Source organism: Zosterops lateralis (assembly GCF_965231275.1).
Source record: "Zosterops lateralis genome assembly, chromosome: 6".
NCBI lineage: Eukaryota > Metazoa > Chordata > Aves > Passeriformes > Zosteropidae > Zosterops > Zosterops lateralis.
In genome coordinates, this window is record NC_139761.1 from 59,077,521 (window position 1) to 59,103,593 (window position 26,073).

The 26,073-nt window shown below is 48.6% G+C and overlaps 2 pseudogenes across 2 annotated transcripts; both read right to left on the bottom strand.

The window, feature by feature from the left end:
• Positions 1 to 1,016: 1,016 nt before the first annotated feature.
• Positions 1,017 to 23,498, bottom strand: LOC310910824 (mas-related G-protein coupled receptor member H-like; annotated as a pseudogene). Its single transcript, XR_014592779.1, has 4 exons — positions 22,563 to 23,498; positions 20,993 to 21,290; positions 18,790 to 20,746; positions 1,017 to 1,058 (listed from the first exon to the last, which is right to left on the bottom strand). The product of XR_014592779.1 is annotated as a mas-related G-protein coupled receptor member H-like (transcript).
• LOC310910833 lies at positions 1,999 to 3,297 on the bottom strand (annotated as a pseudogene). Its single transcript has 2 exons — positions 3,233 to 3,297; positions 1,999 to 2,986 (listed from the first exon to the last, which is right to left on the bottom strand). The product of its transcript is annotated as an uncharacterized misc_RNA (transcript).
• Positions 23,499 to 26,073: the final 2,575 nt, after the last annotated feature.

Genomic DNA, 26,073 nt, shown 5'->3' on the forward strand with positions numbered 1-26,073 from the left:
ACTTGCAATTCTTCTCTCTGTTAGATGTTTTTCTCATGGACCAAAATCAAAGACTGTGTCTTCCTGGGCTCTGTGCCAGGCAAACCCCCTGCACAGACCCCAGACCCTCTTTTTCGGGTCCCAGGCCTCTCTACCGAGGTCTGTGACTTCCCAGGGCGCCCAGAGGGATGCCCTGGACTCCAACATTAAGAGACATCCATTGTTGGCGAAGATGAAAATTTTACAGGAAAATCTTACTGATATGAATGTTTAGTAGAAGCTTCATTAGAAATAAAAGCAAGTTTTGATATAGAAGAATAAAAAATGTTAAAGTTAGGGATTGTTGAGTTAGTTGTTACTGAACAATGGTTGAGATGGAAGAAAATTTTTATGGTTAAGAGCAAAGGATAAGTCGTCTGCAAACAAAAACATTTTTTTACCAAGTAGAAAAAAGGTCTAAAAATTTTCCACTGCAAGAAAACAGGAAAACAAATTTAAACTTAAAATGTAACATGTTAACTCGATGTGATTGGATAGTACTAACCATAATATGGTAATAATTGTAGTTGTGATAGGCTATAGGTACATGTACAGGTATTGTGTATGATGCTGATTGGCTTTTATGTATTAAGATGGTCAGTAAGGAAAACTATATAATGCATTGTAACCAGAGCTAAAGTGGCTTCAGGCATGCCAAAGCTGTAGCGGGCAGCTTTAGGTGTGGTTCTGTCACCCACGACTTAGGAATGGTGTAACATCTTTGATACAATAAACAGCATTTTGAAGAGCTGCCTGTTGTCCCAACATCTTTTTACAGTCCATAGGGTCTTAAAAGCTACAAATATTGAGAGAAGTGAAAAATGACCCATTTGTTGATTTGGTTCACCAGGGAAAGGCTCTGTAGCAAAGTCAAGAAATTCTGGGTTCAGAGTGTGAAAACCGAGTTCCACTCCCTTTAAAAAATGTGTAAGTTTAATAAATATAGTATTCATTCCAATATTTGTGAAAAGCCAACTTTATGATATACATTTATAACAAGAGTTACCACATTGGAAACAAACAAAAGACATAAATACAAACTTAATTTCAGGGGTAGTTACGAAAAGACAAAGATCAGTGCAAGATGGATTTTGGCTGAAGATGCTGTGCACAGTCGCTGTTCAGCTCTTCCTGAGGGTGGCCAGGTTTAGGATGGAGGCACTCCAGGGCTTCCTTGGACTTTGATACTGGGGAAGCAGAGGATGGCCCCATTCTGCAGAACAGCAGCATAACCCCCTCACTCCTGTGAAATTCAATAGTCCAAGCATCTGGTGATGTGAATTTCCATATTCCATATTCTTTTTGGTCACAGGCACAAGGGTTCTGTGGAGTTCACCATTGACCCTGCACTTTACTCAGAACAATTTAAGTCTGGAATGAAAGAATGTGACAAATTCCCATTGAAAGAATAAGGGAATGTTGCTGTTTCTCCCCAGCTCTGCAGCCCTACCTGGTGTCTCTTCCCATCAGCTGGGAATGCAGGGACAGAAGGGGAAGGATGTTCCCTGTGATCCCAGCGTATTTACTGCTGCCATGGAGAGGCACCAGACCCGCAGGGATTTGGGAAATCACACCTTGTGCTGGGTGTGTCCCCAGGGCTTAAGGTGTCACATTCTCTGCAGGCAAGAGATCCCTCAAAAACACCATGAAACTCATCTGTGTAGCCAAAGGACATGGAGTTCATTCCCTAGGCCCGAGGCAATGAGGGTCATTCCATGGGGAATCGAGCTGGGGAACAGAACTGAGCCCAGCTGCTGTGCTTGGAGCCATGTGGATCCAGGAGGGAGGAGGAAAGCCATGCTCCAATGTGCTCCCTGCAGAGCATCCCTCAAAAATCATCCAAGGCACTGCCGCAGCTCCTTTCTCCTGCAGGAATAAACCACCACAGAGAGGGAGATCCTGTGGATATTCATTAATCAGGTGGCTCAAGGAAACCCTCAGCCACTCTCCTGGGGTCGTTCAGCAGAGCAGTGGAAGGGCTCAGACCCCTGTGTCCATGGGGGCATCATTGCTGTGGGCAGCTTCCTCTTCCTGGTCGTCAAAGACCCTCTGGAGGGAGAGCTGGAGGGACCTCAGGGAGCAGGGTCTCTGGAACCCTCCTGCCAAGAAGTAGATGAAGGGTTTAATGCTGCTCTGGATGCAGTTGAGCAGGAAAAAAACTTTGGACGACACAATGATGTAGCCAAGCTGTTGCAGGAAATTGCAGAGGCTGAGAAGTAGAATGAAGAGAACAGTGAGGAAGAAAATGATGTCGTGTCTCTTGGGCTGCTTCTTGGAGCCTCACTTGGCCTTGATGATGTCGATTGTGTGAAAAATGACCACGGGTGCTGCACAGAGGAGCAAGATGATGTACATGGAGATGAGAGCTGCCCTGCATTGCTCCTGCTCGTGTGATGGGCACAGGTTTTTCACTGCAGGAATGACAGCAAAGAGAATAAAGAAGGCCCAGAATTTGACACTGTACAGCAAGAACAACAGGCGCTCGGGAAGGTCACAGCAGCAGCAGAGCTTGTAGAGGTTGTCCATATACACAATACTGCTCCTGAGCATCAGCCTGAACACCACCCAGTAGCCAGAGGCCACTGACAGCTGGAAGAGGAAACTCACGTACAGCAGGGGCATAATAAGAGAGCAGGACACGTCCTCGACTAGGAAGAGGAGGGCGGAGGGGACTGTGAAGAGCAGCGTTATGGCCTTTCAGCCTGAGGGAGCAGAGGACGGTCCCATTCCCAGGCAGCCCACAGAGGCAGATGAGCAGTGTCACACTGTGTATGGCCACATTGGTGACATCTATCTCACACAGATCATCCCCTACAGTGGGTGAGGCAGGAGATGGGGACACAGTGGTCACCTCCATGGATGGACGCTGGGCAGGCAGTGGGATGTGGCCCCTGGCTGTGGTCAGAGTGGATGGGGAGTCAGTGCTTGGAGAATCCTGGGATGGACCATGTGGCTCCTGTGCAGCTCCCTGCAGTGGGAAGGATTGAGTGGGGAGGAGTGAGATGTGCAGGGAAGGAGGGTGGTGGAAATGGTGGGGTGGGAGAGGGAGGTGGGAGGGTTGGGATGTTGAGCAGGGGATGCAGAAGGGAAGTGCAGGGCAGAGGAGGGGGGATCTGGGGAAGGCACTGTGGTCACCAGGAGAGGGTGGCAGGAAGAGAGCAGCTGCTGGAGGAGAGAGAGGTGGGGTAGGGAGGAGGGCAAACATTGCACTGACCTGTTTCCAGCGGGGAAGCAGCAGGCAAAGGGGATTTGTGCAGATCAGCGACACCTCCAGGCATTTCCTGCACCTTTGGGATCAAAATCCTAAAGGGTCTCCTCCCAGGTCAGTAACATGAAGGAGAAAGTACCCAGATCACCAGAAGATCCCCATCACCATTCTGCTGGCTCTCTCTGTGCCCTGTCCCACTGTTGTTTCCCAAAAACTTGGTGTGGTCACGAGGGTAGAAGGAAATTGCATATTTGGCTACATTAGTCTCACTTCCGATGTTTTGGTTTTATATAATAATATATATTATTATATATTATTATATATATATAATAAATATATATTTATAATATATATATTTTTTTTTTCAACAAAGGAAGTGAGTTTCGTCAAAACTCCATTGGATTAATAGAATAGGTCCTCATTTCCTCCTGATTAGAAACACTTAATCCTCGGACAATGTCCCATTCTCTGACTGCCTTCTCTCTCCTGACAGGTTGCTGCCATTTCTCTTTTTTCTTTCATGAGGGGACATTGCCCATCCAGCAGCAGAGAGCTGCTGGTGGTGCTGGTGGCACTGGAATGCTGGCAGTGCTGGCAGTGCTGCTGAAGCACCTGGCTTCTTGGCAGAAAAACTCCCGTTCTGGGATGAGGTCTGGGATTGTTGCCAAAACCTGCCCAGGGCCTAAGGAAGCACAACTGAGGCAAGAATTCCCATTTCTTCATTCTAATGCAGGCTCACACAGCCCAAGGGAAGGACAGCAATCAATTGTTTTGTGTTGATTTGGCACACACTGGTTTTTCGGTAGGGGCAGAGGGCCACAGAAAGTGGCTTCTATGAGAAGCTGCCAGAAGCTTTCACCATGTCTGACAGGGCCAATCTCTGATGGCTCTGAAGATGGACATGCTGCTGGCACAATTGGAGAGGTTGGTAAGGGCTCAGTGATGACATATTTCAGAATAAAATCACAGCAGCCTGCACGGGGACAGCGGCGTTGTCTGGCTGGTGGAGAGAACATGGCGATAGATTTACCAACATGGAACCTGGACCAGATCAACCTCTCAGCACCGTGGAATTCTGGAAGAGTCTTTGGACTGGTAGAATTTGTTGGCAATGGGACCCAGGGGCAGCAGTTTTTCCTGTAGGCAGAAAAGAGAGGGAGGGTGAGGACATATGAGGGAAAAGAATTTGGCGGCATCAATGTCAATGGAAAAAAGAGGAGGAAGAAGTGCTCCAAACATCCCAGGTGAGATTCCTCTGCAAGCTGTAGTGAGTTCTATGATGGAACAAACTGTCCTCCAGCAGTCCATGAAGTGCAGAGGAGATGCAGGAATCCACTTGCAGCCTGTGGGAGAAGTGCTGAAGCTGAAGTGGGTGCATGCCAGAGAAAGCTGTGATCCAGTGGGAGATCTGAGTGCAGAGAGAGGGCTCCTGCCTCCAGAGAGAGTAAGAGGTCCCTTGCTTCCGAACTAGAGCAGCCTGTCTTTGGAGGACTGCACCCTGTGGAGTCAGAATCAGAATCATTAGGTTGAAAGACACCACCAGGCTCATTGAGTTCAACCTAACCCTAATCTCAACTAAACCCTGGCACCAAGTGGCACATCTAGTCTTTTCTTAAACACGTCCAGAGATGGTGAATTCACCACCTCTCCAGGCAGACCATTCCAATACTCAATTACGCCTTCTGTAAAAAACTTTTTTCTTATATCCAGCATACATTTCCCTTGGAGCAGTTTGAGACTGTGTCCTCTCATTCTGTCAGTTGCTCCCTGAAGAAAGAGACCAACCCCCACCTGAGCACGGCCACCTTTCAGGAAGCTGTAGAGAGTGATCAGGTCACCTTTGGGGTCTCCTTTACTCCAGGCTAAACAACCCCAGCTCCCTCAGCCATTACTCACAGGCCTTGTGCTCCAAGCCCTTCACCAGCCTTGTTGCCTCCTTTGGATGTGCTCAAGTGTCTCACTGTCCTTCCTAAACTGAGGGGCCAGAACTGGACACAGCACTCAAGGTGTGGCCTCACCAGTGCCCAGTACAGGGGAAGAATGACTTCTCTGCTCCTGCTGGACACACTATTCCTGATCCAGGCCAGGTGCCATTGGCCCTCTTGGCCCCATGGGAACACTGCTGGCCCATGTTCAGTCAGTGTTTGACCAGAACCCCCAGGTCCCTTTCTGCCTGGGCACTGTCCAGCCACACCATCTCCAGCCTATAACGCTGCAGGGGGTTATTGTGGCCAAAATGCAGGACTTGGCACTTGGACTTGTTAAACTTCATCCTATTGCATCCCACCCATCCTTCCAATCATTCCAGGTCTCTCTGGAGAGGCCTCCTACCTTCCAACAGATCAACACACTTCCAGCTTAGTGTCGTCTGCAAATTCACTAATGAAATATTCAATATGCTCATCCATGTCATCAATAAAAATGTTAAACACAACAGGCCCCAATACAGATCCCTGAGGGACACCACTGGCTGCCAGCTGGATGCAGCACCATTCCCCACCACTCTCTGGGCCTGGCCATCCAGCCAGTTCCTTACCCAGCAATGAGTGCTCCTGTCTAAGCCTCAGGCTGTCAGCTTTTCCAGGAGTGTGCTGTGGGGGACAGTGTCAAAGGCTTTGCTGAAGTTCAAATAGAAAACATCCACAGCCTTTCCTGCTTCCACCAGGTGGGTCACCTGGTAATAAAAGGAGACCAGGTTAGTCAAACATGACCTACCCCTCCTAAACCCATCCTAGCTGGGACTGACACCCTGGCCATCTTGTAAATGCTGCATAATACTCTCAATACAAACTGCTCCATTATCTTACCTGGTACTGAGGTCAGGCTAACTGGCCTGTAATTACTAGAATCCTCCTTTCTACCCTGTCCTGGGTTGTAGTATGGGATGTACACAAAGTATTTATTCTATCACCATCTTCATGAACTGTTGAAACCAAGTGGGGCAGAGCTCTAGTGTAGGGCTGTCTTCTGCTAATGGCCCATCAACGCCTTTACCATAATTCACAGGTAACTCCCTCCAGGGGTTATCTCTGTTTAATGTGCCATCAAGGACCCACTTCACACTCATCATTCCATTGTGAGATGCTCCACCCAGGGGGAGGAGCCAAGCATTCTCACCTGGATATAACCTGGGATTTGGGACAGTACAAGCAGCCCTTACCTACTGGATTCCTAGAGGACCAGAGCTACCAGACCTTTCTACAGGATCACTGCTTCAGGAAGAGCATCTCACCTGGACTGCTTCCACCACCCTAATCAGGTTGTATTCTGACTCTGTCAGTGGTCCTTTATGTTATTGCATTTATTTTATTTTATTTTTACCTTTTTACCTTTTGTCTTATTAAATTGTATCTCTGACTTGGAGCCTCTCACTCATTTTGCTTTCAAACCACAACATTTTTTGGTGCCCAGTGTGGGGCATGAGGCACTGAGAAAAGTCAGAATAACAGTTTTGTATTGAAGAAGACACCTGTTTGCTATGATGCTCAACATGCTTACATGTGTCTTATACCTATCTGTCTGTATTTTTCCACACATGGGGCACTATCTGCCGGTCTTAATGCTCCTGCATAGACCAGGGTATGGTACTAAAATTGCCTTATTGGTCTATTATGTCCATTGCTTGATAAACTCCGAGGCAATTAACAGCATTCAGAATATATACCCAGTTTTGGATTTGTTTTCTGGTCTAGGATGCTACATCTGGGCCCTCAACAATCTTACCCAGCCCCTGTGGGGAGGAGTAAAGAATGATTTTTTCCAGCTTTTCAGGCATAACACAGCAGTTTTTGAAAATATTGAGTACCCTCTTGATACCAAGGGCAGTATGATGTTATTGTTAGTCCTGCTTTGTCTTCTCTGCACGGCCCTTTGTTTTTTCTGCACCATGCTTAGGATCAAAACACTACATGGTGTGATGCAGCGTGTTCTTAAGGAAGAGAAAGAGGGAAAGAGAAGCAAAGCAACAGCATCAGCGTCTACACAGACTGTCACAAAGAAGAAGAGAACCAAAGGCGAAGCAAGTGTCCTCATCTACACAGACCATTGCAGAGAAGAAAGAAGCCAAAAGTGAATCAACAGTGTCCACGTCTACACAGATTGACACAGAGGAGAAGGGAACCAAAGGAAAGGCAACAGTGTCCTCATCTACACAGACCATTGCAGAGGAGAAAGAAGCCAAAAGTGAGGCAACAGTGTCCACATCTATGCAGATTGTCACAGAGGAGAAAGGAACCAAAAGTGCCGTCAGCATCTCCACACAAACTGCCACTGGACTGGAACCGCCTAAACCAGTAGCAGTTGCCACCACTCAGAAGAAGAAGTCAAGGAGCAAATCAGTCCGCATAGTGACTGATGAGAATGCAGCAGGACCTTCACAGCCAGCAGAAGAGACAGAGATAGAGATCATCACTCGCTCTCTATCCCTGGGTGAGTTGTGTGACCTGCGAAGGGAATTCACCTGCCAGACCAACGAGTCCATCCTGACCTGGCTGCTCCGCATCTGGGATGCTGCAGCTAATGACACCACTCTGGATGGCATTGAGGCCAGGCAACTGGGATCGCTGTCCTGGGATGTGGTCATTGACCAGGGGATTGGGAAAACCCAAGAACCTCTCAGCCTCTGGCAGCGACTGCTATCAAGTGTGAAAAACAGATACCTTTGTAAAGAAGACCTCCAAGTGCACCAAAGAAAATGGAGCACAATAGAACAAGGTATCCAATGCCTGAGGGAATTTGCTGTGCTGGAGATCATTTGTTCAGAAGATGAGAGATTTCCTAAAAGCCCAGATGATGTCCAGTGCACATCACGGATGTGGTTGAGATTTGCACGGCTTAGACCAGAGATGTACTCACGATACCTGGCAACACTGCAATGGAGGGAAGGTGAGGACAAGGTGGGTGTCTTGGCTAATAAATTAAGAATTTACGAGGACACTGTCACTGCCCCAGTTCGTACCCATGTCTTGTCTGTGGAAACAAGACTGGCTGAGCAAGTCCGGAGCTTGATTGAAGAAGGCCATCAGAAATTGAAAAAAGAACTTAAGGAAGAAATTTACCATATGTCACCAGAGCCGACGAGAGTCTCTGCCATTAGGAGCAGGTGTCCCCCAGCCAGGGAGAGAGGATACACACCATGGGGTAACCTCTGGTCTTTTCTTCTAGAGCATGGAGAAGACATGAAGAAGTGGAATGGAAAACCAACCTTCTCCTTGGCAGCCCAGGTACGTGAACTGAAAAGAGGAACACCTACCACAAGAAGCCCATCTGGAATCAATGTTGCCCCAGTGTCTCAGAACTCCAGATGGTACAGGAATGATGATATGACTGATCCTCTGGAAGGGACCTCAGAAACATACGTACAGGAGGAGGACAATGTATGCCATGACCAGGAATAGGGGTGCCCTGCCTCTAGCCAGGAAGAGGAAAGGGATAATTGGATCTATTGGACTGTGTGGATCCGATGGCCTGGCACATCTGACCCACCAGAATATACGGCATTGGTTGACACTGGGGCCCAATGTAACATGATGCCATCAAGGTATGTAGAAACAGAATCCATCTCTATTTCTGGGGTGACAGGAGGGTCCCAGGAACTGACTATATTAGAGGCTGAAGTGAGTTTAACTGGGAACGAGTGGCAAAAACACCCCATTGCGACTGGCCCAGAGGCCCCATGCATTCTCGGCATAGAGTGCTGGAACCACTGGCTGTGCTTCAGCCTCAGCCCTCATGCCTGGGTGCAGCCCTTGGCCCAGAGATCACGTTCCATGGTCACAACTTCCTCTCACAATCTGCCCATATCGATGGCAGCTTCCCCTCACATGTCCCAGGGACAGAGATCTTGTCAGGAGGAGGTGGCCATGTCACTTGCTTCTTCTCCTCCCCCCAGTTCTTCATGAGGAGCTGCTGGTCTGTTATGATCCCATTAATGCAGGCACTCAGACTTTAGACTCTTAAACATCATTTCCTGGATCTAAAACAACAAACATGGGAGGACAGCACAGGTAATATTATGTCCCTTCAGTTGCTGGGAGTCCTGGGTGAAAACCCTCCTCTGCTGAGGGCAGATCTATGGAAGGAGTACTCCACTATGACCCATTACGTTATTACAGGGTTATCTGAACCCCTCAGAAATTCCAGACCCCTTTAGATGATGACAAAGCTTCTGAGCAGCAGCCATGGGGATGAGCATTGTCCTTGTGTCCACTTGCTGTGAGAAATCATCACTGCCCAGACACGGGATTGCACGAGGGCTTTGCCCACAGCCTCTAATCCTATCCTGTCTAATCTCAACCATCAGCCTCATCACCCCTGCTGGTCATGTGTCTCCTCAGAGATGAGGTCTGTGGGTACATGGTGCTGCCAAAGCGCTCTTATCTCCAAGTGGTTCCTGCCACACAACCTCAGCCTTTCACAGCACAGGGACTGGCATTTTACTGCTTCTTTTCTGCCCTTCTTTCATGTGTTTTCCATCTCCTTTGGAGTTGTAGCCTGTGCTTGTCATCCCCAGGACTGATGGATATGTTAATGCACAAGGTCCATGTGCTCTCCAGGGTGTCCAGCCTGGAGCTTCAGGATTTGGAGCTAGAGGAAGACTTGAAACAAGGAGAGAACTTAGGCTCAGCATCCATCCATGAGAGGGAGATGGAGAAAGGTGCAACTCCTGGAAGTTTCTCCCAGAAGAAAGTTGGAAGAAGACTTTGAGCCCAAGTTACATGTCACTAGAGGGACTGAGCAACTTGTGCTGTTGCATGTCTGAACATTAGTGATTTCTCACTCCTGAAAGCCTCTGGCTCATCTCTCTCACCCCTCTGCCATCCTCTATCCCTGGGAATGATTTCTATCCCTTTCTGCATTGATGGATGGATGGACCACCTGGCACACACAGTTGTTTTGGCTTGGACAAAGAAGTATCTGCCAGGGAAAGCTGGAGTTTCCCTTGGAATGGAGAATGTGAACTTGCCCACTCCCCTTCCCAATTACAAATTTGCACTTAGAGGCTTTCAGGCAAAGTTTTGGGGACAGGAATAGCAGTTCTTTACTAGTATATATAACAAAGCAAACAAAATCAACGACTACAACATTAACAACAAAACAGTACCAAGAGCCTTGAGGGCTCTGCTTCACAAAACCCAGGGCAGTCTGGTCTCGGTGCCCCTGCAGGACCCTCAGAGCACCAGGCTGGAACAGTGGAAAGTCCCGGGCTGGTGGCTGGAACAGCAGGGTGTCCTGGCAGGCAGGGGCAGGGTGTCCCTGACAGGGTAGGCGGGTGTAGGGTCACACTGTAGCAAAAAGAGCAGCGCCGAAGAAGCCACGAGAGTGGGGCAGGGCTGGCCCAGCTCCAGCAGGGCGGGCAGAGGAGCTCAGAATTCCAGGGCAGGTGAGCAGATGATGGTAGATTTCCCAGGACAGGACTTTGTGGTGACAGTGAACTCCTCCCACAGCAAGCAGCAGCCTGCCCATGTCCTCTCTTTCTGAATGCCGAGAGCAAAAGGGCCAAGCTGCCTCCAGCTCTGTTCTTTACCTGCCTCAAAACTTCAGTTATCTTCCCCGCTGAGATCTGGCCACCTCTTTGTTTTGGTCAAGCACCCTTAAGCACCCACAACTTAGTCTCCTAGTAACTTATGGGGAAAAAATTCTTTAGAGTAAAATAGGAAAAACCTAACCCCCAACATTATCCACCCCAATTTTTTTCCCATACTAACATATTACATTGAGTTTAACCTTTTAAATTATATACATATATACATGCAGATATGGATACAGACACAGTGTTGTTGGTAGTTGACCTTAAAACAAGGTCCCCTTGAGGTGTGCATCAGGTCTCTCCATCCTTTTGCATCACACACCAGGTGCAACCTGGTCCTTGAGCGATGACAACCCCACAAATGGGATTGTCTTTGCTGGAGGCAGAAACAATCCAAACAGATTTTCCCAGCATACCTCTCATGTGTACCACTGGAACCTTATCTCCATCTGTTGTTTGCAAGGGTTTAGATTGGGCAGGACCTGCTTGGTTAGTGGAACCTCGAGTGTTCACCAGCCATGTGGCCTTTGCTAAATTAATCTCCCAGTTCTTCAAAGTCCCCCAACCCAGTTCCTTCAAGGTGGTTTTTAGCAGGCCATTGCACCATTCAACTTTCCTGGCCACTGGTGCATGATAAGGGATATGGAACATCCATTCAATGCCATGTTCTCTAGCCCAGGATTCTATAAGGCTATTCTGAAATGTGTCCCATTGTCAGACTCAATCCTCTCAGGGGTAATATGCCTCCACAAGACTTGCTTTTCCAGGCCCAGGATGGTGTTCTGAGCAGTAGGGTGAGGCACAGGGTAGGTCTCCAACCATCCAGTGGTGGCTTCCACCATGGTCAGCACAGAGCGCTTGCCTTGGCGGGTTTGGGGAAGGGGGATGGAGTCAATCTGCCAGGCCTCCCCATACTTATATTGGACCACTGCCCACCATACCACAGGGGCTTCACCCTCTTGGCCTGTTTGATTGCAGCACACATGTCACAGTCATGGATAACCTCAGATAGACAGTCCATGGTTAGATCCATCCCTCGGTCCTGTGCCCACTTATAGGTGGCATCTCTGCCCTGATGACCTGAGGCATCACGAGCCCATTGAGCTAGGAACAACTCTCTCTTGTGTTGCCAATCCAAATCTATTTTTGACACCTCAATCTTTGCAGCCTGATATACCTGCTTGTAGTTTTGCTGCTCCTCATTAGCCTGACTTTTGGGTACATGGACATCTACATGGTGGACTTTTACAGGTAGCTTCAATACCTGAGTGGCAATGTCTTTCCAATCATCAGCAGCTCAGATTGGTTTCCCCCTACGCTGCCAGTTTGACTTTTTCCACCTTTCCAGCCAATCCCACAGAGCATTGCCTACCATCCCAAATTCAGTGTAGAGGTAGAGCTTTGGCCATTTCTCTCTTTCAGCAATGTCCAGGGCTAATCAAACGGCTTTGAGTTCAGCAAGTTGTCTTGACCCACCTTCTCCTTCAGTGCCTTCTGTGACCTGTCCTGTGAGGCTCCACACAGCTGCTTTCCTCTTCCAGTTCATCCCTACAATGGAACAGGAACCGTCAGTGAAAAGAGTGTAGCGTGTTTCTTCTGCTGGCAGTTGGTTGTATGGAGGAGCTTCTTCAGCTCTTGTCACTTGTTCCTGCTCCTCTTCATCTGTGTGACCAAAGTTTTCACCTTCCGGCCAATTTGTAATTATCTCCAAAATCCCAGGGCGATTTGGGTTTCCAATACGGGCGCACTGTGTGATGAGAGCAATCCATTTACTCCATGTGGCATTGGTGGTGTGGTGGGTAGAGGGAACCTTTCCTTTAAACATCCAGCACTGGGTGTGCCAGGAGGAGTTGTGTTTCTGTGCCTATTACATCTGAGGCATCTTGAACTCCTTCACAGGCTGCTAAAATTTCCTTCTCTGTGAGAGTGTAGTTGGCTTCAGAACCTCTGAAGACCCTCTCAGGAATGTGCATTTTCCAAAAGCCTATTGCACTTAGGAAAGCTTCTGATTCCTTCTTGTTGGTTGGTGGAGACATCACAGTGATCTTGTTGATGACATTGGTGGGAATCTGATGCTGTCTGCCTTCCCACTTTATTCCCAGGAACTGGATCTCTTGAGCAGGTCCCTTAACTTTGCTCTTCTTGATGGCAAAACCAGCTTTCAGAAGAATGTGGATGCTCTTCTCTCCTTTCTCAAACACTTCAGCTGCAGTGTTCCCCCACACAATGATGTCATTGATGTACTGTAGATGTTCTGGAGCCTCACTCTTCTCCAGTGCAGCCTGGTTCCGTCCATGGCAGATGGTGGGGCTGTGCTTCCACCCCTGGGGCAGTTGGTTCCAGGTGTACTGCACACCCCTCCAGGTGAAAGCAAACTGGGGCCTCCATTCTGCAGGCAGAGGAATGGAGAAAAATGCATTGGCAATGTCAGTAGTGGCAGACCACCTCACTTCCTTGGACTCCAGCTCATACTGGAGTTCCAGCATGTCTGGCACAGCAGCGCTCAGGGGTGAAGTCACTTCGTTCAATGCACAATAGTCCACAGTCAGTCTCCATTCTCTCTCAGACTTGCACACAGGCCAGATGGGGCTGTTGAAGGGTGAGTGGGTTTTGCTGACTACCCCTTGGCTCTCCAGCTCACGGATCATCTTGTGGATGGGGATCACGGCATCTCGAGTTGTTCTGTACTGTTGGCAATGCACCGTTGAAGTGGCAATTGGCACTTGTTGCTCTTCCCCATTCAGAAGTCCTACAGCAGATGGGTTCTCTGATAGTCCAGGCAGGGTGTTCAATTGCTTAACACCCTCTGTCTCTGCAGCTGCTATCCCAAACGCCCACCTGAGTCTCTTTGAGTCTTGGAAATGCCCATTTTGGAGGAAGTCTGCGCCCAAAATGCATGGGGCCTCTGGGCCAGTGACAATAGGGTGTCTCTTCCACTCATTTCCAGTCTGGCTCACATCAGCTTCCAGCGAGTCAAATCCTGTGATCCCCATTGTCACAGCAGCAATAGAATCAGATTCTGCCCCCATGTGTCTTGATGGGAATAATGTGCACTGCACACCAGTGTCGACCAAGGCCTCATATTTTTGTGGTTCTAATGTGCCAGCCCAACGAATGCACACAGTCCACAAAACACGATTTTCCCTAGACTCTACCTGGCTAGATGCAGGGCCCCTCTAAGCCTGGCTATCCTTCTTTTCCTGGGCATATGTCTTGGAGGTTCCTTCAAGGAAATCAGACGTGTCATCGTCATCATCATCCTACCTGGCAGTTTGGCTATAGGCTACTGGACTATCAGAGAACCCATGGCAGTTCTGTTTCAAGTATTTCCCCACCTCAGCTGGGTTCTGGCTGTGGTCACGTGGAAAGTCCCAGGCATAGGGTCAGAAAATTCCTTCAGGGTTTGGCCCATATCCTCCCATTCTCCACACCACTCAGGATTTTCCACACCTGGGTGTATTTCTGGGTCTACTTCTGGGTCAGGGATCTCATGAGCCCCTCTGGAAATCTCAGATCTCACTCTAGACAACCTACAAATCATAGAGAGGAAGCTCACCAGATGAAATACCAGGAAGGTGGTATCTTTAACATTCAGGGGACGCTCAAAAGAGATGTTCTGGGTTGACGGTGCCTCCTATCCCATATTGTGTACTACATTGTTATGTCTAACAGCTGCCCCCCCCTCCCCCACCCCCACCCTCCCCCTTTGTCGGGGGCTGCCACTTTGCTACTGTCTCTGCTGGCACTTTGCTCTCTCTGCTGCCTGCAGCCGCTTGGCTGCTGCTTCTCCCTCTGCTGCTGCTGCTGCTGCTGCTGCCTGCTTTCGCTGCTTCTGTTTTTTCTTTTCTTTTCCCCTTCCCCCGCCCCCCCCCCCAAAGATTTGGACCAGCTCCAGACCTGACCTGAGAATTCTGGGGATCTCCGGGGCCTGCGAAAGAAGCTCTACAGCCCTCCCTTCACAGTAACTCATTTTCCCTTTTGCTAGGGAGTGTTTTTTTCTCCTTTGTCAATAAACCGGTTTTTTTTTCACTTTTCCTCCAAGAGAAATTCCTTCCCAAACCCAGGGCTGGGGGGAGGGGTGGTGGAGGTTGGTTTGCCTTTTTAGGGGATTCCTTTTGGAGGTTCTCCCCTAATTTATCCTAAACCAGCACACTTTTTGGTGCATTGGCTGGGAAAGGGCCAGAGAAAGTGGAAAAAACGTTAATAATAATATTGGTGGTTCTAATTGTTTTGTGGGTGTATTGGGATGGTTTTTTCTGGACTCATAATGTCATTCGGGGTGAAAGCCTGCCAATATTTCTGGTCCCTAGGGTTTTTTGTGGTTTTAATACCTTTGTGGTACCTAGGGTTATTTCCTTACCCAGAAATAGCTCTTGTAGTGCTCCTAATACGTAGTTCTTGTAGCCGTGGGGCACTAACCAGAATATTCAATGGGCTGGGCTTGTTTGTGTTGTTTTATAGGAGGGTTGTTAATACGCTTGAATCTGTTCCAGGAGTGTATGGTTCGTTGTTATGGTTGGGCACTCAGTTTGTTAGGGGAGAAGCAGGGGAAGAGTTTCTTCAGCCTGTGTTTTCCCTCTTCTCCTCTGAGTTGTTTACATCTCTATTAGAAAATGTTCAGTTTCCCCTGAGTGTTAAAGAGATCATCTTTCTGGCATTTAATTTAGTAAGTTTCCTCTATACTGTCTGCAGTTTATATAAAATGAAAGCTGAGATTTCCAAAGGGGCTAATGAGACTTCTGATTTAGGGGCAAAGCCAAGTAGGAGAAATCTTGAGTGGAGTGGGAAATGGGAAGATATGGGCCAAATTTTAAAGGAATTCTCTGATCCTATAGTCTGGGACTTCCCATCTGAACAAATTCAGAACCCAGCTGAGGTGGCAAAGTACTTGAAAGAGAAGTGCCATGGTAATACTAAGGAGAAAAGGATTTTTTCAGTGAGCTGGGCCCTGGCATATGTTTATCGTACTCTGCTAGATACTGAAGGGCAGCAGATAGAAGAAAGGGAACAGGGAGATAAACTAGTTACCATCCCAGTCACTCAGGCTGCAGCTAATATCCCAGGCTCCAGGCCAGCAGCTGAACCAGCCAGTAGGCCTCAACCAAGGGCTGTTGCTGCTAATACAAGAGGTGGATAGTGTACAAGTAAGACCGATCGCAAGGTGGAGGATGATGATGATGGTGATCCAGGAGAAGGACCTTCACCAAAATCAGAAACCACGTTGAGGGGTGTAGGTTCTGGAGACAATATTGATTCTTTTTCCCCAAAGGACCTTCGAGGCCTAAGAAAGGATTACAGGCGACAACCCGATGAATCTATAATTAGTTGGTTAGTCTGCCTCTGGGATGCTGCAGGGGAGGCTACAGTTCTGGATGGCACAGAAGTGAGGCATTTGGGATCTCTGTCACTTGATCCTGTCATCGACCAGGGCATGATGAGGGAGGCTAGTCCTCACAGCCTCTGGGAATGGATTCTGGTCGGTGTAGCACAAAGATGCCTGTGTGCAGATGACCTCTATTTGCAGCAGACACAGTGGAGGACCATAGAACAGGGGATCCAATGTCTGAGAGAGATGGCAGTAGCAGAGCTCATTTTTTCAGATGATATAACAACTAGGAATCCAGGCCTCGTACCATGTACACCTGTAATGTAGAGGAAACTTGTGCGACTTGGGCCACCTGAATATGCTTCTGCTCTAGCAATAATGAAGCGAGAGGAGACAGATGAGACTGTGCTTCATATGTCAAAACAGATTCGTGCATATGCTGACGCTGTACATGGCCCAACTCATGCCAGAATTGCAGCTGTGGAAACACAACTGCAGAAATTAGAAGACAAAATAGAGGAGAATCATAAGAAACTCAGGGAAGAGATTAGGGATGACTTCCTCCAAATCTCGGCTGTGCAAATTAGAGGCCCTGGTATCCAACGCAGGCGCTCCTTTGATGGGGAGAGAAGGTACACCCCATGAGCTGAGCTGTGGTCCTTCCTGTGTGAATCTGGAGAAAACATGAGGAGATGGGATGGAAAACCCACTGCTGCTCGGGCACAACAGGTACACAATTTGAAGGAAGGTAGGATTCAAAGAGGAAGTCCCACTAAACAGAGAAGAAGGAAAGGTAAGGCTGAAAGGCTTCATCCCCTCTTCCTCCTCTAACAAACTGGGTGCAATTATTAATAAATGCCCAAAACATGCTGCTGGAACTAGGATGCAGGGGTGGATGAAGAGACCATCAACCAAACATACCTGGCACAAACTCCAGTACCTTTATACACTTTCTATAAATCATGATCACTGAGCCCAACAAAACAGCAATCCTAATTTGTGCACCTCTAGTGTACAAGCTATATGTTAGGGACAACATTGGAGCTATTTCCGGATAAGGAAACAAACCTAGGGACCAGAAAGGTGTTAAAACCTCAAAAAAGCCTCGGGAACAGAAACACAGAAAAGATGCCATTCCAAGAGACATTAGGAATTCAAGGAGCAACATGGCTACTGACTCCTTTATCCCCACACAGAGTACAACCAAAATGCAATCAACAATCAATACAAGTTTTTCCACTCTCTGGAGCCCCGCAGTTGGGCACCAATAAATCATGTATTGTCCTGGTTTAGGGCAAATTTGGGAGGAAACCTCTGAATGGGGTTTCTCTGCAGAGCAAACCCAAATGGCCCCTCCTTCCCAGCTGGTCCATTGTCCTGGGTTGTAGTGCAGGATGTACACAAAGTATTTATTCTATCACCATCTTCATGAACTGTTAAACCAAGTAGGCTAGTGTTCTAATGTTCCCAGGCCCCCTGTCTTTGGGCTATCCTCTGCTAATGGCCCATCAACGTCTTGCCCATGAGTCACAGGTAACTCCCTCCAGGAGTTATCTCTGTTTAATGGGCCATCAAGGACCCACTTCACGACTCATCATCCCATTGTGAGATGCTCCTCCCAGGGGGAGGAGCCAAGCATTCTCACCTGGATATAACCTGGGATTTGGGACAGTACAAGCAGCCCTTACCTACTGGATTCCCAGAGGACTAGAGCTACCAGACCTTTCTACAGGATCACTGCTTCAGGAAGAGCATCTCACCTGGACTGCTTCCACCACCCTGCTCAGGTTGTATTCTGACTCTGTCAGTAGACTTTTGTGTTATTGCATTTATTTTATTTTAATTTTACCTTTTAACTTTTTTTCCTATTAAATTGTATTTCTGACTTTGATACTCTCACTCGTTTTGCTTTCAAACCACATCTGGGAAAAAACTTCCTCTGAAAAACGTGGAAAAACCAATTTATTTAACAAACAAAATGCCCACAAGCATAAAGAATGAATAATATGAAACAATAAAACCTCTTGTTCTGGAGTCAGATGGCAAATTGAGAAAGTCCTTGCCCTGGGTGTAGCTGGACTTGGTCAGTCCCTTATTGGTCCCTCTGCAGGTCCAGGCCCTGGTGGGCTGCAAGTGCAGCTCCTGGTGCTCCGCTGGGTTTTTTAGTCCAGAGCAGGTTTAAACAGTCCCAATAAAAAGGAAAAAAACCAAACCAAACCAAACAAAACAAAAACAAACAGTCCAGGAAACTTCTTTCCCTCAGCTACTCAAACTAACTAAAAGCAAAATAATCCCTCTGTCTGGCCAATGTCCATGCATCCAATGTACAAACCCGTCCTGAGGAAGAAGAAAATGCAGAGGAGTGAAGACTGTATTTCATAACAAACTGCACACTTCTTCTTTCCTTGCTTCACTCTCAGAACCAGCCTTAAAGGTACAGAACACAACATACAGCACACGTAGAACAGGCAATTGAGGTTACAAGCATCATACTCACCCTAGAACACCTAAACATGCCCTTTTTTTTCAGTCCATAGACATCCATAAAGTATTAAAAGCTCTAAATCTTGAGGGAAGAGAGAAATGAGCCATTTGTTGACATTGTTTACCATGGACAGGCTCTGTAGCAAAGCCCAGATGTTGATTTTTCAACAAATTTTGGATTTGGAGTTATCACAATGATAACAAACAAAAGGCATAAATGCAAACTTAATTTTAGGGGTAGTTACAAAAGGACAAAGATCAGTACAAGATGGATTTTGGCTGAAGCTGCTGTGCAGAGTCACTTTTCAGCTCCTCCAGAGGGTTGAGGATGGAGGTGCTCCAGGGCTTCCTTGGACTTTGATACTGGGGAAGCAGAGGATGGCCCCATTCTGCAGAACAGCAGCAAAACCCCCTCATTCCTGAAACATTCAATGGTCCAAGCATCTGGTGATGTGAATTTCCATATTCCATATTCTTTTTGGTCACAGGCACAAGGGTTCAGTGGAGTTATCCATCAACTTGCACTTCACTCAGAACAAATTAATTCTGGAATGAAAGAATGTGACAAATTCCCAGTGAAAGAATAAGGGAATGTTGCTGTTTCTTCCCAGCTCTGCAGCCCTACCTGGTGTCTCTTCCCATCAGCTGGGAATGCAGGGTGGGCTCTGGCAGATAGAAGGGGAAGGATGCTCTGTGTGTTCCCAGCCCCTCTCCTGCCATCAAGAGGCATCGAGATTTGAGAAATCATCCTGTGCCGGGTGTGTCTTTAGGGCTAAACACCTCATATCTTTTGCAGGCAAGAAATCCTTCATAACACCATGGAACTCATCGGTGTAGCCAAAGGACATGGAGTTCATTCCCTGGGGCTGAGGCAATGAGGGTCATTCTATGGGGAATAGAACTGGAGAACAGAACTGTGCCCAGCTGCTGTGCTTGGAGCCATGTGGATCAAGGAGATAGGAGGAAACCATGCTCCAATGTGCTCCCTTGCAGAGCATCCCTCAAAAATCACTCAAAGGCACTGCTCCTTTCTCCTGCTGGAATACACCTCTCCACAGGGAGAGGGATCCTGTGGCTATTCATTGATCAGGTGGCTCAAGGAAACCCTCAGCCACTCTCCCAGGGTCCTTCAGCAGAGCAGTGGAAGGGATCACCAGGCTCAGACCCCAGTGTCCACGGAGGCATCATTGCTGTGGGCAGCTATTTGTTTCTACTCATCAAAGACCCTCTGGAGGGAGAGCCGGAGGGATCTCAGGGAGCAGGGCCTCTGGAACCTCCCTACCATGAAGTAGATGAAGGGTTTGATGCTGCTGTGGATGCAGTTGAGCAGGAAAAACACCTGGGAAGACACAAGGGTGTAGCGAAGCTGCTGCAGGAAATTGCAGAGGGTGAGAAGGAGAATGAAGAGCACCATGAGGAAGATAATGATGGCGTGCCTCTTGGGTTGCTGATTCTTGGAGCCCCTCAAGATCTCAATGAACTTGATTGTGATGGAAATGACCATGGGTGCAACAAAGAGGAGCAGGATGAGGGTGTACATGGAGATGACAGCTGTCTGGCAGTGCTCCTGCTGGTGTGACGGGCACAGGTATGTCACTGCAGGAATGACAGTGAAAAGAGCAAAGAAGGCCCAGTATCGGACACTGTCCACCAACCACAACAAGCGTTCAGGAAGGTCACAGAGACCGCAGATCATGTACATATCTACTATGCTGGCAGTGAAAATCAGCCGGATCAGTGGCTAGTAGTAGGAGACCACAGACAGCTGGAAAAGGAAACTCAAGTAGAGCAGGGGCATGACAGGAGAGCAGGACACGTCCTCGACTAGGAAAAGGAGGGCGGAAGGGACTGTGAAGAGCAAGAAGAGGAAGTCAGCAAAAGCCAGATCAAAGATGCCAATGTTACAGACTTTCAGACTGAGGAGGCAGAGGACAGCCCCATTCCCCACCAGTCCACAGAGGCAGATGAGCAGTGTCACACTCTGTATGGCCACATTGGTGACATCTATCTCACACAGATCATCCCCTTCAGTGGGTGAGGCAGAAGATGGGGACACAGTGGTCACCTCCATGGATGGACGCTGGGCAGGCAGTGGGATGTGGCCCCTGGCTGTGGTCAGAGTGGATAGGGAGTCAGTGCTTGGAGAATCCCGGGATGGACCATGTGGCTCCTGTGCAGCTCCCTGCAGTGGGAAGGATTGAGTGGGGAGGAGTGAGATGTGCAGGGAAGGAGGGTGGTGGAAATGGTGGGGTGGGAGAGGGAGGTGGGAGGGTTGGGATGTTGAGCAGGGGATGCAGAAGGGAAGGGCAGGGCAGAGGAGGGGGGAGCTGGGGAGGGCACTGCGGTCGCCGGGAGAGGGTGGCAGGAAGAGAGCAGCTGCTGGAAGAGAGGGAGGTGGGGTAGGGAGGAGGGCAAACATTGCACTGACCTGTTCCCAGTGGGGCAGCAGCAGGCAAAGAGGGTCTGTGCAGATCAGTGGCACTTCCTGGCACTTCGTGCTCCTTTGTGATCCATATCCTAATGCAGCTTCTCTCATGTCAGTAACATGAAGGAGAAAGTACCCAGATCACCGGGAGCTCCCCACTCCCCTCCCTCTGGCTCCTCTCTGTGCTCTGTCCTGTTGCTGCTTCCTAAGACTCAGTGCAGTCATGGGGGAGTTGGAAATTGCATCTTTGGCTCTGTCAGAATTTCACTTCCTCAGAGTCATTTATCTTGCATTTGTTTTTCTGCAGAGGAAGCGTGTTTTGTTAAAAGCTCCAAATGAAATTTTTTGCAAATGGCTTATCATTTCCTCCTGATTAGAAACATGCCTTCCCTGCAGAATGTCCCATTCTCCAACTCCTTTCACTCCTCTAACAGGTTTCTACCATTCCTTTTCTCTCTGCCCTGAGTGATCATGGTCCCTCCAGCAGCAGAGGGCTGCTGGTGGTGCTGGTGGCACTGGAATGCTGGCAGTGCTGATAAAGCAGCTGGGTGCTTGTCAGAAGTAACTCCCATTGTGGAAGGGCTCCAGGATCATTGCCAAAACCTGCCCAGGGCCCAACGAAGCACAGCTGAGCTGCTCCATGTCCTGTCCTGTCCTGTCCTGTCCCCATCCCCATCCCATCCTGGCCCCATCTCTTCACGCTATCCTCACCCCATCCTATCACCCCACTCTGAGTGTGGCCTGCCAGGCTCTGCTCTCCTCTGGGTTTGCCAGCATCCAGACTCCCTCCAACCCCCTCTGACCCTCTCCTGACCCCTCCAAACTGCTCTCACACCCCAGAACCCACCCGGGCCCGATTTTTTCCCCCTGACAGCCCCTCTCCTCCCCCACTCCACATGGGACCCTGGCAGTGTCTCTGCTCCTCCTGGCCATAGTGTTCTAGGAGCCAGGAGGGAGGAGGAAAGCCCAGCTCCAATGTGCTCCTCAGGAGCACCCAGGATGATAAATGTGCCTGGAGCCAGTGCAGAAACAAATCAGGAGACCTGCAGTGGTTTTGAGGCAAGTTCTGTCACAAGAAGCAACAGCACATGGCCAAAGCAAAAGTTCGAGGCAAGGTCACCTTTAATATCACAGCACTCAGTGAATACAACCATCCCAGACCCCCCTCTGTGATCATCCAGGATCATAACAGGACTTCCAGTAGGAGGAGGACACATGGAAAATAGTTGCAGGAAAGGGATGTTTGCCTATTAGATAAGAAACACTTATTAATGATTATGTGCAATTATAATGGATAAACTCCCTGTTGTAAACTCTCACCACACACACAGATCGAGGAGAGATCCTTCTGTGTGTCCTGTGCAGGCAAAGAATTCCTGCTTCCTAATGCATCCCATTGTGTTAGAAAGTTGATTTCAGGCGATGTCCATGTCAAGATCCAGACAGGATGCAGAGGACAGAGGAGGGGGGAGCTGAGGAGGACACTGCGGTCACCGGGAGAGGGTGGCAGGAAGAGAGCAGCTGCTGGAGGAGAGGGAGGTGGGGTAGGGAGAAGGGAAAACATTGCACTGACCTGTTGCCAGTGGGGCAGCAGCAGGCAAAGGGGGTCTGTGCAGATCAGTGGCACTTCCTGGCACTTCGTGCTCCTTTGGGATCAATATCCTAAAGCGGCTTCTCCCAGGTCAGTTACATGAAGGAGAAAGTGCCCAGATTTCACCCAGGAACTCCTCACTCTCGTCCTGCCGGCTCCTCCCGTTCGCTGTCCTGGTCTTGTTTCCCAAGACTCGGTGCGGTCAGGAGGCATTCAGATGTGGTTTTGCAACTTTGGCCCCGTCAGAGTTCCACAGCCTTGGGACTATTGAGCTTGATTTTTTTTTTTAAAGAAATTAATTTTTTAAATTTTTTTCCCAGCAGATCAAGTGGTGATTTCCTTTGTTGTGAGAAACAATGCTTCGCCTCTATAAACTTCATAAAGTTTATTAAACTACAACCAGGAACAAAACAAGGTCCAGAGGCACGGCCAGACACACCCCACCCACAACAGTAACAAGCCTTAGATACTCTTGGGAAGCCAACCCCACATCCATACATATCCCACTCTACCCACACAGCTCCTCCTTGGTCCCGCCTTCCCGGAGCTTGTGCACTCCTTCTGCCTTCGGCTCCCCGCAGTGGTCCCAGATCAGCATTGCAGCTTTCAGCATGAACACAATACTCACATTAGAAACACTCCAAACCTTAACAGAGCTTCTTTTAACATTATAACACACATAATATTCATTCAGCATTTACAAGAGCCAATCACCATACCACCTGTTTATAACATTTGGAAATGGCTCCTCATTTCCCCCTAAGTAGAAACACTCCTTCCCAGGGCAGTGTCCCATTCTTCACCTTCCTTCCCTCACCTCACAGGTTTCTACCATTCCTCGTTTCTCTTCCCTGAGGGATCATTGTCCCTCCAGCAGCAGAGGGCTGCTGGTGGTGCTGGTGACACTGGAATGCTGGCAGTGCTGGCAGTGCTGGTGAAGCACCTGGCTGCTTGGCAGAAACAACTCCCATTCTGGGAAGAGCTCCAGAATCCTTGCCAAAACCTGCCCTGGGCTCATGGGAGCACCCCTGGGCCATGGACTCCCATTTCTCTCATTGCAGTGCAGGCTCCCACAGCCCAAGGGAAGGACAGCAATCAGTTGCTTACAGCACTTAGAGCCCACCCGAATTAGTGCCAATGCCCTTGATGATGCAATGAAATCTATTAGAGACCAGGGTTCTGTGAACCCCTTTCCATCTTTTAATGGTTTCACATTTGCGCAATTTAGTGTCTGCTCTTTTTTGTCTTTGGCAGATGAGTCTTTGGAGAAAAAGACAAAACCGGCCCCCAACTGAAGGCAAACAGATATTTTATTAACACATGTTAAGGGAAAAAAAATAAAAATAAAAATAAAAAAAAATAAAATAAAAAAAAAAAAAAAAAAAAAAAAAGAGAAGAGAAGGGAAAAAAAAATGAAACCTTCAAAACCCCTCTCTTCCCCTTCAAGTGTTTGCTTTCTTACAAACAACATAGAGACAAAACCTGTGATTTTTAGTCAGTTTCACATTTTAAATACAGTCTTTCATGAATTCTTTAGGAGAGGAGCCTCTTGTTTACCATAGAATTTTCCCCACTGACAACCTAGAGAACTTCTCTTGTGGGTCGGAACTCTCACAGAAACAGCCGCCTGGGGAAACTTGCTTCCATGTGGTCTCCTCCCATCAGCAGTTTCCCAAGCTGCTCATGGGTCATGGAACTCAGGCATCTGGGGTGTCATATTTTAACAATAAGCAACTTCAAAGGCAAAGGATTTTTTTTATCTCAAGGAGCAGATATATCTTCTCACTTCTTTCACTGGTGCAGGAGGTTCTCATCTCTCTCTCTCTGTTCAGGCATCTCATGGGACTACAAGAATCACAGATTCTAATGCAATATTACTCAGTCCATCAGAAATACCTTTGCTAAAAAATCCACAAATCATCTCCCCAAATGCATATTTTTCCATGATTTAAGGGACAATCTACCTATAGAGATCATTTCCATAGCTCAAACAAGAAAGTCCAGCCAGCAGGCAACTCCTCCATCCTTCTGTTGGAGATTTTCTTAGAGAAGGAGGGCATGATTTGTATTTGGAGTGAGGTTTGAACTATCCCAGCCTGGGCCTCACTCTGAGGCCTGTGAAGCCGGTGGCACAGTTAGAAATTAGTCTGTGAGGTTTATGAGGCAGTTAATATTATATGTTAAGGTGTTAATGAGAGACAGTGGGTTATCCAGGGGTTAATAGGTATAGTTATTAGTGTGAACACTTTAGCCACCATGAGGAACAAGTAAAACAATGTTTATTTGCATTGTTCCTGTGCTGTGTGCCAGTGAAAATGTATCTGCATTTGTAAACTATACAGAAGTGTATATAACCTGCCATTTTAGACGAAATAAACGGAGAATGTAGCATTAATCAGAGTGATTGGATCTGCGTTTTGCTCTCGTCCAACTTCCCATTATTTTAAGGGTTTCCCTTGTTTATATCCTTCCGCTAATTAATCCCTTTCTCACTCTCTCCATCTGACTGTTATGCTGAGTGTTCTCTGTGCTCAATCACTGTGTGTGTCCTCACTCCAGGAAGAGCCGGTGCCCTGGAAGTTCCATCTGCTCGCAGGAAGGAGTTAAAGCTCGCCCAGGGCTGCGGTGGTGATGTGAACTCTGCCGGGCAGCAGCCGGGATTTTCCAAAGCCTCGGAAATGGGGGAAGAAACTCCTCCGGCAGATATGGGAGCAGCCCAGCCGATGGAAGGCTCCTGCCCCCAGCCCTGGGTCTCCTTCAGGGCGGGCCCAGCTCGGGATGGCCGCGGGCTGCGGACTCCCCTCCCCTGCTGGGGACAGGGCCCGACCCGCGGCTAGGCCTCGGGCCAGCTCCCCCCAGCCCCGCCATAGGGGCAGCAGCGAGGTGTTTTACAGCTGCTAAAAAACCCATCGGGGCCGGGGCATGTCCCCATCCCCTCTCCCGGCCGACAGTCACCGGGCCAGAGGCGCCTCCCGTGAAAAGCCGAGCCCGGACGGGCCGGGACGTCCCGGCCACCCCCAAAGGAGAGAGAGCCGGGACTGCCTGAGCTCCTGTGAGGGCAGAAGGGAGAGCGGGATCCTTCTAGCTTTTAGGGCTGTGTGACCCAGAGGTGTGTACCTGCACGCAATTGGCTGTTTTAGTTCTCAGTTAAAGGAAATCACGAATTGCTCCTCACCATCGGTGCTAAACAAACACAGCCCTTCACCAGAGCTGCTCCTCCTCCTTAGTCTTGGGAGCCCTTGTGGTGATTTTTACCTGATCCCACACTGTCCCTTTGCCAGCAGGGACACCTTCCACTGTGCCAGGTTGCTCCAAACCCCATCCAACCTGGCCTTGTCACTTGCAGGGATGGTGCTACCACAGCTTCTCTGGGCAACCTGTGCCAGGGCCTCCCCATCCTCACAGGGAAGGATTTCCTCCCAACATCCCATCTCAACCCAGCCTCTCTCAGTGGAAAGACATTTCCTCTTGCCCTGTCTCTCCATGCCCTTGT